The sequence below is a fragment of the Sapajus apella genome, unplaced genomic scaffold (assembly GCF_009761245.1).
Source record: "Sapajus apella isolate SASKATOON/1434 unplaced genomic scaffold, GSC_monkey_1.0 scaffold4, whole genome shotgun sequence".
Taxonomy (NCBI): Eukaryota; Metazoa; Chordata; class Mammalia; order Primates; family Cebidae; genus Sapajus; species Sapajus apella.
In genome coordinates, this window is record NW_022436944.1 from 3,794,923 (window position 1) to 3,813,531 (window position 18,609).

The 18,609-nt window shown below is 36.7% G+C and overlaps 1 pseudogene; it reads right to left on the reverse strand.

Annotated features, from left to right (window-relative positions):
• Positions 1–17,184, reverse strand: part of LOC116537696 — a 31,019-nt pseudogene extending 13,835 nt beyond the window's left edge.
• Positions 17,185–18,609: the final 1,425 nt, after the last annotated feature.

Sequence of the window (18,609 nt, forward strand, 5' to 3'; positions counted from 1 at the left end):
TTGATATTATGGGGGAAAATAATATGGATGAAACAAAATTCTGCTTTATAACTGTGAAGAAGCACACTTTGATGAGCTTAAATAGATTTTGTTAGGTAAAATGATAACTGGAAGCTTATAGAACAGAGAGAACTTGAAAGAAAGAATAAGAAAAGCTATTACATACATAAGCAACCGTGTATTCCAGAGTGCACACACTAACAAAGTAGGATAAGCAATATGATATTCATCAAAGAGCAGAAATTTCTGTTTAATTCTATCAAATTATGCTATTTTATGATAAATTGTAATACCTGATGGTATGTTGAGTTTGATGATATTTACATTCCAATAGAGATGCATTTAGTAATTTATTTGTTCTTTCCCACAAAATATAATTCAATATTTTAAGTAAGCGGAAGAAAACTGACTTATGGGCATGGGCTATGGAAATCTTTGCTACTCTCATTTTAGCTACCTATTCTACCTTTTGGTTTCTGCTTCATCTTTATAAGAGATCCCAAAGCCTTTTAGTATATCAGAGACAGACTTTAATTTGATGTTTTGATGCTTACTAAGTGTCATGATGGAGGCTAGGCACAGTAATTCATGCCTGTAATCCTAGAACTCTGAGAGGCTGAGGCAGGAGGACTGCTTGAGTCCAGGAGTTTGAGACCAGCCTGGGCAATAGAGTCAGACTTGGTCTGTTAAAAAACAGGCAAACAAAAACAAAAAGTGTGAGACTGGAGAAACATCTCTGACTCTCAATTTTCTCATTAGTAAAATGTAGAATTAAAAATCAATCCAGTATGGTATTGATATTAGAAATAATACTAGGTAAATTTTGGTGGCTTGTTTTCTCTTTTTTCAGATTCTGTCCATTCTGTTTATATTAATTTCATGAAACTTGATTATGCCACTAGAAAAAAAGATACTACTCAACAAAAAAGCTCAACATTAATATCTCCCTTCAATATATTCATAATGTATATTATAGTCAATCCCACATAGTGTTATTTCTTTTTCAAGATTATTGATGAGAATTACACCTTCCTGACCAATGCATTTATTATGTGTAATGGATTAACTTCTTTCCATGCACATAGAATGCTACTGATTGTATGACAACCTTACAAGAACTAAAAAAAGCAATCTCTTGATCATTTTTTAAATGTTTGATTAGAAGAGAAACATCAGTCAAGACAAACATTGGAATGTGTATTTATTTTGCTAATTTTAACATTTTTCTAAATTTCTGTAAGATGCATCTAGAGTCATCACTGGACTAGAAATAATGTCTCTGAACTCTGCCATAATTCTGTGATTTCAATTTAACTGCTCAGGCTCGTGAGGTAGAATGTGTAATTGCCAACAAAATAATTATATTTCTTACTTTAGAGAAAACAAAAACAGTCTGAACTGCATATTTTACAAAAAACACTTGAAAATTTTCTTCAGTTTGGTCATGTGCATTCCATAAAACTTAGGGTAAAAATGTTAAAATATAATATTTCTTTAGTTCAAAATTTTTTAAATTCATATAAACTATGTTACCTTTGAACAATGCAATACTATTTCACATTTGAAAAATGAGGCAAACTGCAAGTACTGATGTGGAACAATTTTCATAATATACTTAAAAAAAAAAGGTAGAGATGAGTATTTTAGATTGCTACTTCCTGTAATCAAGCAAAAAAGAAACTGGTAACCTGTGATTATGAGCCTGGGGAGCACATTTAGAGATGAGGGATATCATTTTATCATAACACATTTTTTGCTATTTTTTTTTACTATGTGCATCTAGTACTTAATTCCTAAAAATTAAAATAGGTTGTAAGAAATGAAACATGAAAAATAGTATTCTTTTGTTGTGACTCATCAATCTAAAGCATAATAATTTAATTCCTCTTTATTAAATAGCTTTATGATCTAGAAATTCCACTTCTAAGTACAAAGGAAATGAAATCAATATGTCGAGAAGATATCTGTTCTCCCATTTTCATTGCAGTATTGTTCACAATAGGCAAGATACAAAACCAACATGTCTGTTGATGGATGAATGAATTTTTAAAATGTGGTACATGGACAATGGAATACTATTCAGCTTTAATAATAAGGAAATCCTGTCATTTGAGACAACATAATGAACCTGGAGAACATTAGGCTAGGCTAAATCAGCCAGCCACACTATATCAAATACTACATGATCTTGCTTATTTTTGAATTGAACTTATAAACGCAGAGAGAAGGATGGTGGTTGCTGGAGCTGTGAGGAGTAGAGGAAGTGGTCAGTTGTTGGTCAAAGAGCACAAACTTTCAGTTAGACAGGAAGAGTAAGTTCTGGAGATCTACTGTACAACATGGTGAGTTTAATTAATGATGTATATTTTAAATTGCTAAAAGAGTGTATTTTATGTGATCTCACTACAAAAAATAAGTATGTGAGTTAATAGATACGTGTATTAGCTTGATTTAATCATTTCATGATGTACACATTTTAAAACATGTTGTGAACCATAAATACATACAATTCTCATTTGTCAATTACACCTTTAAGCAAGGTCCAGCCGTGCTGGGTCTAGAGGGTGTTCTCTACAGGTGCACAGATGAGAGACTGTAGAAATAAAGGCAGGATACACCAAAATTAAGAGAAAAGGATTTGGGTCCAGGGGACCACTACCCCCAGTACTCAGGGACCGGTAGTGGCCCCGAGTGCCTGGACACTCTGACTTTTACTGGGTACAAAACAGGGGAGCAGGGTAAGTAGGGTGAGTCCTCCATAGTTATTTAGAGGGTTAAGCAAATCACGTGTCTAAGGAACAGGGGCCCAGGGCTTGCAAGTAGCCGAAGCAGGGGACAGCGAAATACGTCCGCACTTTATGTTATGCCCTTTAGTAAGAACAAAGGCTTCAAGAAGTATGCACCTTCTTGCTAGCTGCAAAAGAGGAACAGGTGCAGAAGTAGGGAGTGAAAGCAGACACAGATGTAACCAATACAGCACAGCACCACGCAGAGACAATTAAGCCCCAGGGTAGCTTCGGGTTGGGCTGACTGACAGTCCTCCCACAAAAGCGTGGGGAGTGGAGCGTTTTCTGACTCGCCCAAGGACAGGGAAGTTCCCTTCCAAGGTCAGCTAGGAGGGGTGCTTCCCCAAGCACCGGAGCTACCGCAGAGATTTTAGATGCCCTCCAGCAACCCTTATGCGGTGTGACAGAGGGTTTGGTTTCGCATTCAACAGGTTGTCCCTGCTGATGGCCGCCAGTCCATGTTGGACAGGTATTAATGCTCTTGCCTCGTGGCCACATTCCATAGTGTCCCCTATCAAGAGAAATAGCTAATGTAGATGATGGGGTGATGGATGCAGCAAATCACCATCATGGCACGTGTATATCTATGTAACAAACCTGCACGATCAACACATGTTACCAGGACTTAAAGTATAATAAATAAATAAATAAATATAAAGAAAAACAATAAAAAAATAATTCTTAGGAGTTTTACAAGCCAATTGTTAACAAACATCTATTACTAAAAAGCATATTAAACTTACAATTAAATGAAAGTTATTTACAGGTTATATTTAACCACATATTGCCTTCTATAGGATAACGGCCACTATTTTGTTGGTATCTGGCCATACACATAAAATAAATCTAAAGTCAAAGTTGTCTATCAGCTCACTCATTTTAAAAGTCTAAGTACAAAAGTAGGAGACATTTTAAAAACGTGAAACCTAGATAAATTCAAACTTACACATTAAATAAAACGATTATTGTTGTTGAATTCTATGATATTAAGAACAAATAGAAACACATGTTATAGAATCAGCATTAGCAGGTGCAGTATATAAAGAAGCAAGATTGTTGGTGCATTGTATATTAAAATTAAATTTATAATGGACTGAAAAGCTAACTAAAACATATTATTCCCAGTGCTTGTGTCACAGATTTATCCACAAGTTTTATATATTCTGTGTCTGTATGCAAAGCTTTGATCTTTTAATTATCACTGTCAGAACATTAATTGAGAAGTTTATTTGATATACCTACAGGAACCCTTAAAATGTTTCTTGAAATAAGAATATAATCACATTTTTATAAAATGACAGCACTTGTCTGTATAAAAATTTTATCTCTCTTACCAATATCTAACTAGAATTGGCTCTCTTGTCCCCTTTATTATAACAGATTTTTGAAGTCTATGAGCCTCATCCTAGCTGACAGTGAGAAATTATCTAACTCCAAGGTAGCAGTTCTTACTTTATGTATCCAGTAGCATTGGAGTCCTAAACTGTGCCAACTGGAATGTGTCTGCATAAGAACTTGATTTGGTAAATTCTTTTATGCGTACTTTCCCATTTTGATTTTTTTAGGATTAATTTTTTAAAATTATATTTTAAGTTCTGGGGTGCATGTGCAGATTGTGCAGGATTGTTACGTAGGTATACACATGCCATGGTGGTTTCCTGCATTCATCCCTTTGTCATCTACATTAGTGTTTCTTTTAATGTTATCCCTCCCCAACCCCTCACCCCCTGTTATTCTCTAGCTCCCCCACACCCCAACAGACCCCGGTGTGTGATGTTCCCTTCCCTGTGTCCATGTGTTCTCATTTTCAACACCCACTTATGAGTAAAAACATGCTATGTTTGGTTTTCTGTTCTTGTGTAAGTTTGCTAAGAATGATGGTTTCCAGCTTCATCCATGTTCCTGCAAGGATCTAGAAATAAAATACCATTTGATTCAGTAAAATTTATATCAGTAGTCTGAGTGCATAAGATAATCAATCTGTCTAGGAATTTCCCCAAGGCAAATGAAAACTTACATCAACACAAAGACATGTGCACATTGTTTTATAGTAGCTTTATATAAAGTAGCTAAAAAACCAGAAATAATCTAAAGGGTCATCGAAAGATGAATGAATTAGCATATTGTGACAGTCATGTGGGAATGTAAATTAGTTCAGCCACTGTAGAAAGCAGTGAGGAAATTTCTCAACTTAATGAAAACTACAGTCTGACCCAGCAATCTCATTCCTGGGTATATACCCAAAGAAAAATAAATTATTTAAAAAAATATACATATACTCATATGTTCACCACAGCTTTTCACAATAGCAAATATGTGGAATCAATCTAGATGCCCATCAACAGTAGACTGGAATAAGGTATGTGGTACATACACACCACAGAATACTACACACCCATAAAAAAGAACAAAATCATGTTCTTTGCAGCAGCATGGTTACAGCTAGATATTTACCTTAAGCAAACTAATGCAGAAATAGAAAATCAAATATCATATGTTATCACTTATAAGGAAAAACTAAACATTAGGTAAACATTGACATAAAAGTGGGAAAAGTAGACACTGGGGACTAGAGGGTAGAACGTAGGAGGTGTGTATGGATCGAAAAACTACCTATCTATCTGTATTAAACTCACTGGGTGATGGGACCATTCTTATGCTACTAAACCTCACCAATGTGCAATTCACCCATGTAACCAAACTACACCTGTATCTCTTCCACTTAAAAATAAAAGAGAGAGAGGAGATTCAAATTTACTACAGCTATATAACAAGAAAATTATACAATATTACTTGTTTATTTAATAATTTTAACTTATTTTCCTTGGGGTATATACCCAGTAATGGTATTGTAGGGTGAAATGAAAGTTCTATTTTAAATTCCTTGAGAAAATCACTGCTTTCCACAGTGGTTGAACTAATTTACATTCCCACCAAGAGGGTGCAAGTATTTCCTTTGTTCTGGAGCCTCACCAGCAACTATTGCTTTGGACATTTCAATATTAGCCATTGTGACTGGTGTGAGACACTATATTATTATAGCTTAGATTTGCATTTCTCTGATGATTAGTGATGATAAGCATTTTTTTTCATGTTTGTTGGTCACTTGTGTATCTTCTTTTAAGTTTTGAGATCTGTGAAGAGGCTTTAATAACCACACAATAATAGTGGGATACTTCAACACCCCACTGACAGTGTTAAACAGATCATTGAGGCAGAAAACTAACAAATATATTAGGGACCTAAACTTAACTCTTGGCCAAATGAACCTAACAAACGTCTACAGGATATTCCACCCAAAACAACAAAATATACATTCTCTTAATCTTCTCAGAGCACATACTCTAAGATCAAGCACATGCTGGTACATAAAACAATTCTCAACAAATTTAAAAAAATAACTCATGCAAACCATACTCTTGGAATATAGTGCAGTACAAATGGAAATAACTACCAAGAAGAGCTCTCAAAACAACACAATTATACCGAAATTAGGTGAGCAGCTCCTGATTTACGGGGTACATATTAAAATTAAGGCAGAAATAAAAAATCTAAACTAATAAAAACAAAGGTTCAATATAGAGAATATTTTGGTCACAGCTAAATCAGTGTTAAGAGAAAAGTGTATAGTGATAACAAACTACATCAAGAAGTTAGAAAGATCTCAAATTAACAACCTGCCATCACACCTAGATGCACAGGAAAAACAAAAGCAAACCATTATCAAAGCTAGCAGAAGAAAAGAAAAAACCAAAATAAGAACTTAACTGAATGGAAGTAAACAAAAATCCATACAAAAGATCAACAAAATCAAAAGTTGGTCATTCAAAACAGTAAATAAGAGTGACAGACCACTAGCTAGATTAATAAAGGAAAAAAGAAAGAAGATCCAAATAAACACAATCAGAAATGACAAAGGTGACATTTCCACTGATCTCACAGATATATTAATAACCCTGAGAGGCGACTATGAGGGTTTCCAATTCTGTGAAAACTGATGTTGGTAGTTTTATAGGAATAGTATCAAACCTGTTATTGCCTTGGGTAGTATGGCCATTTTAGCAAAATTAATCCTTCCTATCCATGAGCATAGAATGTTTCTTCATTTGTTTGTGTCACCTCTATGCACACAAACTTGAAAACCTAGAAAAAATGGGTAAATTCCTGGAAACATACCACATCACAATATCGAATTTGAAGAAATTGAAATCAAGAGACTGATAATTAGTTCTGTAATTGAATCAATTAAAAAAAAAAAACAATCAGAAAAGACCTGGAACATATAGTCACTGCTAAATTCCATCTGATGTAAAAATAAGAACTGGTACCAATCCTACTGAAATCATTTTTAAAAAATGGAGATGAGAGATTCCTCCCTAACTCATTCTGAGAGGTATCATTCTGATACCTAAACCTAGCAAAGACCCAACCACACCAAAAATCTTCAGACCAATATTTATGATGAAAATAGATTTTAAAAATCCTAAACAAAATACTAGAAAGCTGAATTCAGCAAAACATTACAACTTAATCCAACATGGTCAAGGAGGAATTGTTCCTAAAATGCAAGATCAGTTCAAATACACAAATAAACAAATTTGTTTCATCACATAAACAGAACTGAAAACAAAACTCACACAATCATCTCAATGCAAAAAAAAAAAAGGCTTTTGATAAAATTCAATATATTTTCCTATTAAAAACCCTCAATAAACTAGGCAGCAAAGGAACATACCTCAAAACAATAAGAAATATCCACGTCAAACCCACAGCTAGTATCATATTTAACACAGAAAACTTGCAAGGATTCTTACAGCTTTTTCCCTGTAAGGGGAATGCTTACAGCTTTTTCCCTGTAAGGGGAATGCTTCCACTTTTCAAGAGGAATGCTTACAGCAAGGAGGTGCTGTTAGCATTCCTCTTGAGAAGTGGAACAAGATAAGATGCCCACTCTCACCATTCCTATTCAACATAGTACCAGAAGTCCTACGCAAAGCATTGAGGCAAGAGAAATAAATTTTTTAAAAATCCAAATAGGAAGCAAGGAAGTTAAACTATCTCTCTTTGAAGATGATATGATTTTATATTTAGAAAACTCTATAGTCTCAGCTCACAGGCTTCTAGAACTGATAAATAACTTCAGTAAAGTTTCAAGATACAAAATCAATGTATGAAAATTAGTAGCATTTCTATACAGCAATAAGTTCCAGCTGACATCCAAACCAAAAACACAGTATTATTCACAGTAGCAACAAAAAGAACAAAAAATATCAAGGAACATCTAATCAGGGAGGTGAAAGACCTCTACATCTAGAATTACAAAAGGCAGCTGAAAGAGACAACACAAACAAATGGAAAATGCTCCATGCTCATGGATAGGAAGAGCTGATATTGTTAAAATAGTCATACTTTCTAAATCAAATACAGATTCAACATTATTTCTATTAAACTGCCAACATTAGGTTTCACAGAATTAGAAAAAAAGTATTCTATAATTAACTTGTAAAAAAAAAAAAAATGAGCCCAAATAGCCAAAGCAATCTTTAGCAAAAAGAACAAAGCCAGAGTCATGACACTACTCAATTTCCAAGTATACTACAAGGCTATAGTAATCAAAACAGCATGGTACAGGTACAAAAAGAGACACACAGAAAAATGTAATAACATAGACAATGAAGAAATAAAGCTACATGCTTAAAACTACCTGATCTTAGTCAAATATAACAATAAGAAGCAATGGGGAAATTATTCCCTATTTAATAAATGGTGCTAAGATAACAGACCATCCATACTCAGAAGATTGAAACTAGACCCCATCCTTTCACCATACACCAAAATTAAGTCACAATGGATCAAAGATTTAAATGCACATCCTAAAACTATAAAAACTCTAGAAAACATGGAAAATACCATTCTGGACATAGGCCTTGGAAAAGATTTCATGATTAAGGTTTAAAAACAATTGCAAGCAAAACAAAAAATAGACAAATGGGACCTAATAATACTAAAGAGCTTCTGCACAGCAAAAGAAATTATCAACAGAGTAAGTGGACAATCTACAGAATGAGAGAAAATATTTGCAAACTATGCACCTAATAAAGGCCTAATATCCAGAATACTTGAGAAACTTAAGTCAAAAAGCAGAAAACAAACAATACTCCCATTTGGACATGGGCAAAAACATGAGCAGACACTTCTTTAAAAAAGGCATAAAAGAGGCCAACAAGCATATGAAAAAATGCTCAACATCACTAGTCATCAGAGAAATGCTAATCAAAGCACAATGAGATACTTTATCACATCAGTTAAAATGGCTGTTGTTAAAAACTCTAAAATCACAGATGTTGGTAAGGTTATGGAGAAAAGGGAATACTTACACACTGCTGTTGGGAATGAAAACTAAATCTGCTACTGTGCGAAGCAATGTGGAGATTTTTGAAATAACTTAAAATGGAATTAGCATTGACCCAGCAATTCCATTGCTCAGTATATAACTAAAGGAATATACCTTGTTCTGCAAAAAAGATGCATGCATGCATATGTTCATTGCAGCATTATTCATAATTGTGAAGAGGTAAAATCAATCTAGATGCCCATCAATAATGGACTGGATAAAGAAAGTGAGGTACATATACACTATGAAATACTCTACAGCCATAAAAAGAAATGAAATCATGCCCTTTGCAGCAGCATGGATGCAGTTGGAGTCCATTGTCCTAGGTGGATAAATTCAGAAACAGAAAACCATATGTTCTCACTTGTAAGAGGAAGTTAAACATTGGGTAGAAATAAACACAAAGATGAAAACAACAGGCACCAGAACCCTATTGAGTGGGGAGGGTGGAAAGAGAATGAGGTACAAAGAAACTAGCCATTGTGTACTGTGCTCACTACCTGTGATAACATCATTTGTACACTAAACCCCAGTGACACATAATTTACTTATGTAACAAACTTGCACATGAACCCCCTGAACCTAAAAAATAAATAAAAACAACAACGACAAAAATTAAAAGACCACATGGATATAATGGTTTAATGCTTTATTTTTCCTTCTTTCCTTTAGTTATAATTCTGATATGCAAATATGTTTTTATAATTAAAAATAAATATGATGAAATATTCCCAATATTTACCTCTGTAAAGGTTGGAATAAATTATATAAGTGGTGAGGAGGAAAAGTTTTTGGAGATTTTTTTTTTGCTTGTGGTTTTTACATCAAATGTAAGGAACGTTGACCAATCTAATGTCCACAAGATTTATGCATATCTTTTCTTCTAAGAGTTTCAAAATTTTAGCTTTTACATTTAGAAATTTTATTCATTTGGTTAACTTTTGTGTGTGGTGTGATATAGGGGTTGGACTTCGTCATTGTGCATGTGGATATTCAGTTGTCCCAACCCAGTTTGTTGAAACATTTTACTTTACTGAAGAGTTTTGGTACCTTTATCAAAAATCAGTTGAATGTAGATCCGAAGGTTTATTTCTGAACTGTCAATGCTGTTTCATTGATTTGCATGTTTATCCTTGTGCCAGCAGCACACTGTCATGATTACTGCGGGCTTTAGTATAAGTTTGGAAATTAGGAAGTAAATGTCCTCTAATTTGTCCTTTCTTGCAAGATCATTTTGTTTGTTCTGGATCCCTTGAATTGTCATATATTAGGATTGGTAAATTTTTGCAAAATCACCTAGGATTTTCATAGGGATCACATTAAATCTGGGGATCAATCTGGATAATATAGCCATCTTTAATATTTGTGATCTATAAATATGAAATGTCTTTCCATTTATGTATGTCTTCCTTAATTTCTTTTGGCCATTTTGGACAGTAGGTTTAACCAAAAATAATGAAAGCAAAATTGGAAAGATTAAGCATCTTCTAAATTTTACTGCCTGTTTATAAAGTTTGAGTTTCAACCAATAAAAGCTGTTATTGAAGATCAAAATAATTTCATAAAATTTTAGAAAGTCCTCAGAAAAGGAAGAAACACTCAGGACATTTTCACAAAGTATCTTAGGCATGGGGTAAAATGATGGAGGTTAAGTATTCAGGATATGTGCCTCATTAAATAGTATGAAAGAGTAAGCCATTTCCAAAAATCTAGATGTGTGTGCTGTTTATTTTCACTGCCACAATTTCAACTCCATTTCTTTGAAAATTTTACTGTATTTTAGATATTAGACATGATCAAAATGAAAATGAATGTATTTTAGGTTACATTTCTGGTAACATGGTATAATTGTTAAATGCAATTTTTAAAAATTGTATTGAGGCCGGAGCGGTGGCTCACACCTGTAATCCCAGCATTTTGAGAGGCCAAGGCGGGCAGATCACAAGGTCAAGAGATGGAGACCATTCTGGCCAACATAGTGAAACCCCATCTCTACTAAAATACAAAAATTAGTTGGGTGTGATGGGACACGCCTGTAGTCATAGTTAGTCCGGAGGCTGAGGCAGGAGAATTGCTTGAACCTGGGAGGTGGAGGTTGCAGTGAGCCGAGACCCCACCACTGCACTCCAGCCTGGCACCTGGCGACAGAGTGAGACTGTCTCAAAAAAAAAAAAAAAATTGTATTGAAAGTTTTTTGGAAATAGTCTAAATTTTTATCTTTTATGCATCGGGCAGAGTTTGTATTGTTCTGTAGTCCCAAAGCTTTCTGTGCACTTAACATTATTATCTTCATCTAAAATGAGGATGTAGCCTCATTGCCTTTACAACATTGAGACTTTTCCACCATGTACTTGTTACGTAATTCTGATCTTTAGGCTAACAAGTTATTTTACCTTTTATAAAAGTTTAGATGTCACAGTAGTTGTGGACTGTTTCAGAGATCTGACACATTAAGTGTTTTATACCACTTTTAAGTAAAATCTGATGTAATTTATATGACTAATGACAGCAACAGCTACAAAAGCATATCTAAAATCCATTGAATTCAACATTATAGTATTGAATTTTTAACTATACAGAAATATCTCATTAATATTTTCTTTCATTCTTCAACTCCTAACATGACTTTTCCTCTCTGCGTCACGTATCTTTTGATAACGATCACATCTACACATAAGTATATGGTTTTACACAGATACTTATATGATACAAAGAGGAAAAGTCGAATCATGGGGGCAGGTCTTTCCCATGCTTTTCTCATATTAGTAAGTAAATCTCAATAGATCTAATGGTTATAAAAAGGAGAGTTTCCCTGCACATCACTCCTCTCATTGCCTGCCACCATCCCTGTATATATGACTTGCTCCTCCTTGCCTTCTGCCATGATTGTGAGGTTTCCCCAGCCATGTGGACCTCTAAGTCCAATTAAACCTCTTGCTTTTGTAAACTGCCCAGTCTTGTGTATATCTTTATAAGCAGCTTGAAAACAGACTAATACAATAAGCTAGTACAATCTGGAAGTGCAGCTAGGGAGGACGTTCCTTTTACGTTTATGACCTTCAGGTAACACATGCTACTTCTTTTCAGCTCTCATTGGCCTTACTTAAATTACACGGTCACATCTAGCTGCACTGCAGGATGTGAAATGCACTTTAATGTTGAATGACCATGTTTCCACCTAAATCCTGCAGCCGTATTTTCTTTTTTCTTTTCTTTTTTAAACGGAGTCTCACTCTGTCACCCAGGCTACAGTGTACTGGTGCTATCTCAGCTCACCCCAACTTTCACACTCCCAGGGTTCAAATGATTCTCTTACCTCAGCCTCCCGAGTAGCTTGGATTATAGGTGCCCACCACCACGTCTGGCTAATTTTTGTATTTTTAATAGAGACAGAGTTTCACTGTGATGTCCAGGCTGGTCTCAAACTCCAGACCTCAGGTGATCCGCCAGCCTCAGCCTTCCAAACTGCTGGGATTAGAGGCATGAGCTACTGTGCCAAGCCTCCAGGAGTATTAATAAAAGAAGTTGGCTAAAAAGAATATTGATAAACAGTTCTACTTATAATATACTTTTTTAAAGACAGGTTTTAGAAAACATATTTTGAGAGAAAAACAAATTAATATATATATACTATGTAGTAAATTATGTATGTATTTATATATGTGTGTAGGTATATGTGTGTGTCTTTATGTGCATGTGTGTTTATGTATATTCTGATTTGGTAGTTGGATCAGAAATAAAAGTCATCTGCACTTATTTCTGATCTAATTTTCTTGCCACTAGGAAAAAGCATTGTAAGGTAATGAAGTAACAGTTGGTATAATGTTCGAACACTCCTTTGATATATCAATCAGAGTGTCTATCAACAGATGAACAGATGACTAGCCTAACATTTCCTAAACATCATGGTGCTGCTATGAGGACTTATTGAAATACGATATATGAAAATAACTGTCACACTGCATATAAATAGCAAACGTAAATTAATGCCTGCATTTAAAATGATGACTTCCAGGTTTCTAAGTCCAATGGTCAATTTTATTATTAATCACAATGAAATAGTGCATAATATTTGATGCAGATAACTACTTCCTTTTACTTTTGTTTCTTTGCTCACTTCTTTGATTACACATTTATAATTTTCTTCCAACTCATTGGTGTTCATTTTTTCTCTTGTAATGCCTTCTTTTTCTACCATACCTCTTAACAGAGGAGTGCCCAGTGCCCATTCTTTCTCTTTTCTTCTCAAATGGCACTTACTCTCTTGGAAATATTATCCAGATATGAATTTAAATATTATAAATTAGGGTGATGATTTCAGAAATTCTTACTGAACTTCTCAAATCCAGACTTCATACCCAATTCTGTAATAGATGTCTTCACCTTGATGTTTAATGAACATGCCACATCCAAGTGAAGTTCCCAATCTACCTCAAATCTCCTCTATTCAGTGTCTTCCACTTCTTAGGTTATAATAATCCCATTCTTCTAGGGTTTAGACCAAAGACTATGAAGTCATCCTTGACTTCTCTATCACAAATTCCATATCAGCAATCAGCATATCTATTACCAATGCATTTTTAATGGTACTTAAAATATGACCTCTTATTCTGCTTTTGAAGGCTACCACTTTTTGTCAGATTCCCACTTCTTACCTGGATTACTGCTATCATTTTTAACAGGTTTGTTGGCTTTTATTCTTGGCTTTTTATAGTCTATTATCAACACAGGAGCCAGAGAGCTGTGTCAAAAGGCACTGTAGCTGAAGGAGCACATCTAAGAGACATTGCTAAAAGCAGATCACAAGATACTAACCTTGAACCTGATCCTATAATTGAATGAGACTTCATGCTGTTTGGAGATAATGGTTTTATTTTGCCTGGAGATAAATAGAAATAACTGAAGCTATAGGGAAGACCAGGCCAAGGTAATTTGCAAAATATGGTAATAAATATGGGCAATTATATATGTCCCTTTGCAATGTGACTTTCCTACTTTTCCCATCAGAAGATGGAGTTTATTTTCCTACCCCTTTCAATTAAACTGGCCTTGCTTACTTAGATGAATAGAATATTATGAAAGGGATTTTACATGATTTCCATGGCTAAACTATTAAAAATTATCAGCTTCCTTTCCTGCTATTTTGAGATACCGCTCTTTGACTTCTCTATAATAAAGTCAGTTTCATCTCCTGAAGCATAACCGAGTCATTCCTGTCAGGAACTATGGCCTGTGTTGTGAAATACCATGTTGGATGCTCCAGATCACCATCCCTCTATCTAAGTGCAGCTGTGTAAATGATCTTAGGCAAAACCAGCAAAGGAAGTGCACAGGAAACAGGAAAATAATAAATACAGGTGTTTAAAACCATTAAATTTAAGGATGTTTTAGAGTGCAATGAAAAAAAAAAAAAAAACACAAGAAAGCCCTAGTTAAAATAAAGTTATAACCTGTTTCCAATACTCATCGCTGCTTATTATATTCCTTTTTTTCCCACATCATGCCAGTGATCTTTAAGAAATTAATTGGCATTGATAAATTTTATTGTTCATCTCCTCTACAAAAGTGTCAGCCCCACAATAGCATAAATTTTTGTCTGATTTGTCTAATGATGCCTGACATACATCAGGGGTTAATAAATAACTGAACAAGTAAATAAATCTGAACTATGATATAGCATTATTACATTTAATATTCTGAAAAAATGTTAAATAATATTCTTTCTCACTTGTATAATTGCATCATACATGGAAAACATTTTTATTTATATGGTATTTAATTTTTAAATATTTTAAATATCCTTAATTTTTGCATAATAGTTGAAAAATTTTGAACTTTTTTTCTCTACTATGTCATATTTATATAATGAAGTTTACATGGGTGATCTCTACAGGCCTTAGTAATCTGAGTTGAAAGAATTAAGAAATATGAAGACTCAAATATAACAATTGCTATATAAGAAGCACTTTGTTTAATATTTGGAAACCTAGAACTCTATTCTGCTTCCAATGTCAATCCGAAACCTAACCCTTGCCACCCACTTTAAACAGCAAGTAAAAAATAAGTTAGGGAAAGGCAGTTTTCAAAGAAAAGGGCCAACCTGTTTGCATAGCTTTCAATGTCAATGGATCATACATTTCAAACACTGACTGGGAATACCAAATTTGTTTTAAAGAAATCCTACACTTGTGACACTAACCTCTCTAGTTAACTCCCCAAACATCATATCAATAGATTAGTTTTAACGACATAAAGTGTCCTCAGCAGGGCTGATATTGACTTCCCCATGATTTTTCTGTTTTATGATTTAACAATCCCTCAGAAACTTTTAACATTTCCAGAGGTATAATTTTTACTTTTTTAGTTACTTACTTATGAACTGATAGATTCCTCCCAAAAAATACAAAAAAAATTTTTGAAAAGTCCAATGTAGTAAATAATGCAAAATATGATTTGAAACATTAGAAATTAAATACTCCATCTCTCCCACTAAGTTATAGTGTTTATATTAGTCAAAGATGGAACCTGATATTGTTTGGATATTTGTCCCTGCCTAAATCTTATGTTGAATTGTAATGTCAAATGTTGGATGTGGGTCCTGATGAGAGGTGTTTGGATCATGGTGAAATGGGAGCTTTTCCTGGTTTTCCACGCGGGATGTGTGACGGGGTGTTCCTTGCCTGTTCTGTCACCACAGCTGCTCAAACACAGGGAAGGTGTTCTCTTTCCAGGTTCCACAAGGGGGCGTAGTTTTAAAAATTAAGAATTTCCCAGCTCCATGCCCCCCCTCCCATCTCTTTCCATCCAGATTTAACGGTTTATGTTTTATGTTTGAATTTCACGGGCATGGGAAGAAACTAAAAATCACTCCAGCAGAAGTTCTAAGGAACTCTTTTCATTGGCCAGGGGTCTTGGAAAAGGTGAGTGTTCCTCCCAGGTTAAAAGTCCCCTTCGTCCACACGCCTTCAGACTCCATGTTTGGATCACCTTCAAGGAACACTCCCTTGGTAGAAGCCGTTTTTCTCTCTCCTGGATTTCCCCTATGGGGTCCCCTTCCACACTCTCATGGAAGCCTGTCTTTTCCTCCTAAACTCCATCTGTCTCTATTCCCTTCCACTCAGTGTGGAAGCTGCTTTCTTCCCCTGAATTCCATCTTTCTGGATTCTCTCACTCAGCGTGAGAGTTAGCTGTTTCTTTCTCTCTCTTTCTGTTCCTTTCTCTAAATAAATCACTTCCTACAAACACTTTTGAGGCTGGCATTTACTGCGCAATGCCGGTCCCCTCATTCTTGAGAGGGCAGGAGGCCAAGAACCTGCAGAAACATCCTTTCAGGGGAGCTGAGGGCACCCTGAAGCCCTGAACCCCGATATTACATTTTGGCAAGCCATCCAGGAGAGGGGTACACCAGAAGAGGGGTACAGCCAGGAAAGGGGTACAACCGGAGCAGGCGACTTCAAAATTATGAGTAAAACCGGCCCCATTCTGTCCTGTCTCTTTAAGCACACCTGAAGCAGCCACAGCCTGACAGGGCTGCCGGTTCCCTGAGCCCTGAGCGGTGGCGCCTCAGACCCCACCCAGCCCGTCTTGAGCGGCATGGCCCAGCCAGAATTAAAAGCGAAGTTTTTTTTACCTTCAAGCTCTCTCTCTGCTTTCCATCTCCTTCTCTATCCTTCGGATGTTACCTCTGGGACCAAAATCTGAGGGAGCCTGCGGGGCGGAGCAGGTGAGCACGTCCCCGCGTCCTTTCGCTCCTAGCCAGCCAGGAACAGCGCAGCCCCAGGCGCCGAACCCAGTGCGCAGCCGCGGGCTGGAGAAAACGGCCCGGAGGGGTGAGGTCCAACTGGAGCCTGTGGGGACCGGCGAGCACAGCAGCCTGGCGTGGCTCTGGCAGGCAGCAGGGTAAAAAGGCTCCCCAGGGCGATTGCCTGCCGGCCACGGGTCCCTGTGTGGGCAGTAGCTCGGGAAGTGGCCCAGGCGTGCAAGTGGTTCTAGCGGGGTCAACATCGCTACGGAAAGCCGTGGAGGCGGGGGAACTCACCGCGGCCCAGCAACGGCTGCAAACACAGCTTCTAAACTGACCCCGCAAGCAGCTTTTTCCTCAGCTGGTGTGGCTCTGAGGTAAATGAAGCAGCTGAAGGGGCTGTTGGCTGTCAGCCCCACCTGGCTTTTAGGCAGGCCACGCCGCCTCAGGGTGCAGCGTTCTTATTTAAAATACGGCTTCAGAAAGGTTTCTGCCTTCTCTTAACGTAAGTGGCCTGTTTGTACAGTTGGTTAAGGGGTAGGGCCTGCCACTGCAAGGTTGCTGGTTTAATTCCCTGGTGGAGTCAGCCTTAAATTAGTGAAATGTTTTGGAGAAATTCAGAAACCGAAGACTATGGGACTTTGTGTTTGGTGTATAATTTGTTTAGGATTGGCTCTCTCTCTGGCAAAATGTTTCCATCTAGAAGATCATAGTTAAACCAGTTTCAGGGCCAAACAGTCCATGGCAGGTCTCACAACCTTCAGAGCATTTTCCTACAATGAAAAATGGGCTAGGGTAGAAAAGGCCCAGGTCCTGTGGGTACGATTCCAGCCTCAGCCACGTCCGACCTCCCTTCTTTGCGCTGTGTACTCTAATGGCCCCTTCCTAGAACTTTACCCTTCTGGGGTAGTTTTATAATCTGGCTTGTGTAAATTGAACTGTTGCTGGGAAATATTGGTACCCATCTCCTGACCCTTACGGGCCTCACTGCCATTGTTGGGGCTCGTTGGTACACAAGCACTAAACCCAACAGCCCTCTCATTCCGTTCCTCTATGGTAATCACTGGAGTTTATGCAGGCAGTAAGTGGTCCCATAACACTGGTAGGTCGTAATTGGAATCCAGTCCATGGGAGGCCCTCTAATAAGATGAATCACACATCTTGGGCACACGAAATTTCGAGGTACTAACTGAAAAACGTTTCATTTTCAGTGCCATTTTACCTGGGTGTCGCCTCAGGTCAAAAGGGCTGTAATTTCTTTAACCGGGGATGCGGACATCCCTTGTGTTCAATTTCAAATGGATGCTTCTATTCCTAAGCTCCAGTCTCCATTAAAATGGATACTGAAAAACTGGGACCCATTCAGCACAGTCTTTAAAAAAAAAAAAAGCAGTTTATTTTTCTCTGCCAAACAGCATGGCTAAATTACCCTCTGCCAAATGGAAAACCTAACCCCCAAAGGGAAGGGAAGAAAATGCAACAGTTTTCCTTGAGTGTGGGAGGCTTAAGAAAATACACCCCCCTGTCACCAGACTCCATAGAGGGTCAGTTAATACTAAAGGACAAGTTTATTACTTGTTCAGCAGCAGATATCAGGAGGAAGCTCCAGAAGCTGGCTTTGGGATCAGACCAGAGCCTAGAATCATTACTGAACCAGGCAACCTCGGTGTTTTATACTAGAGACCAGG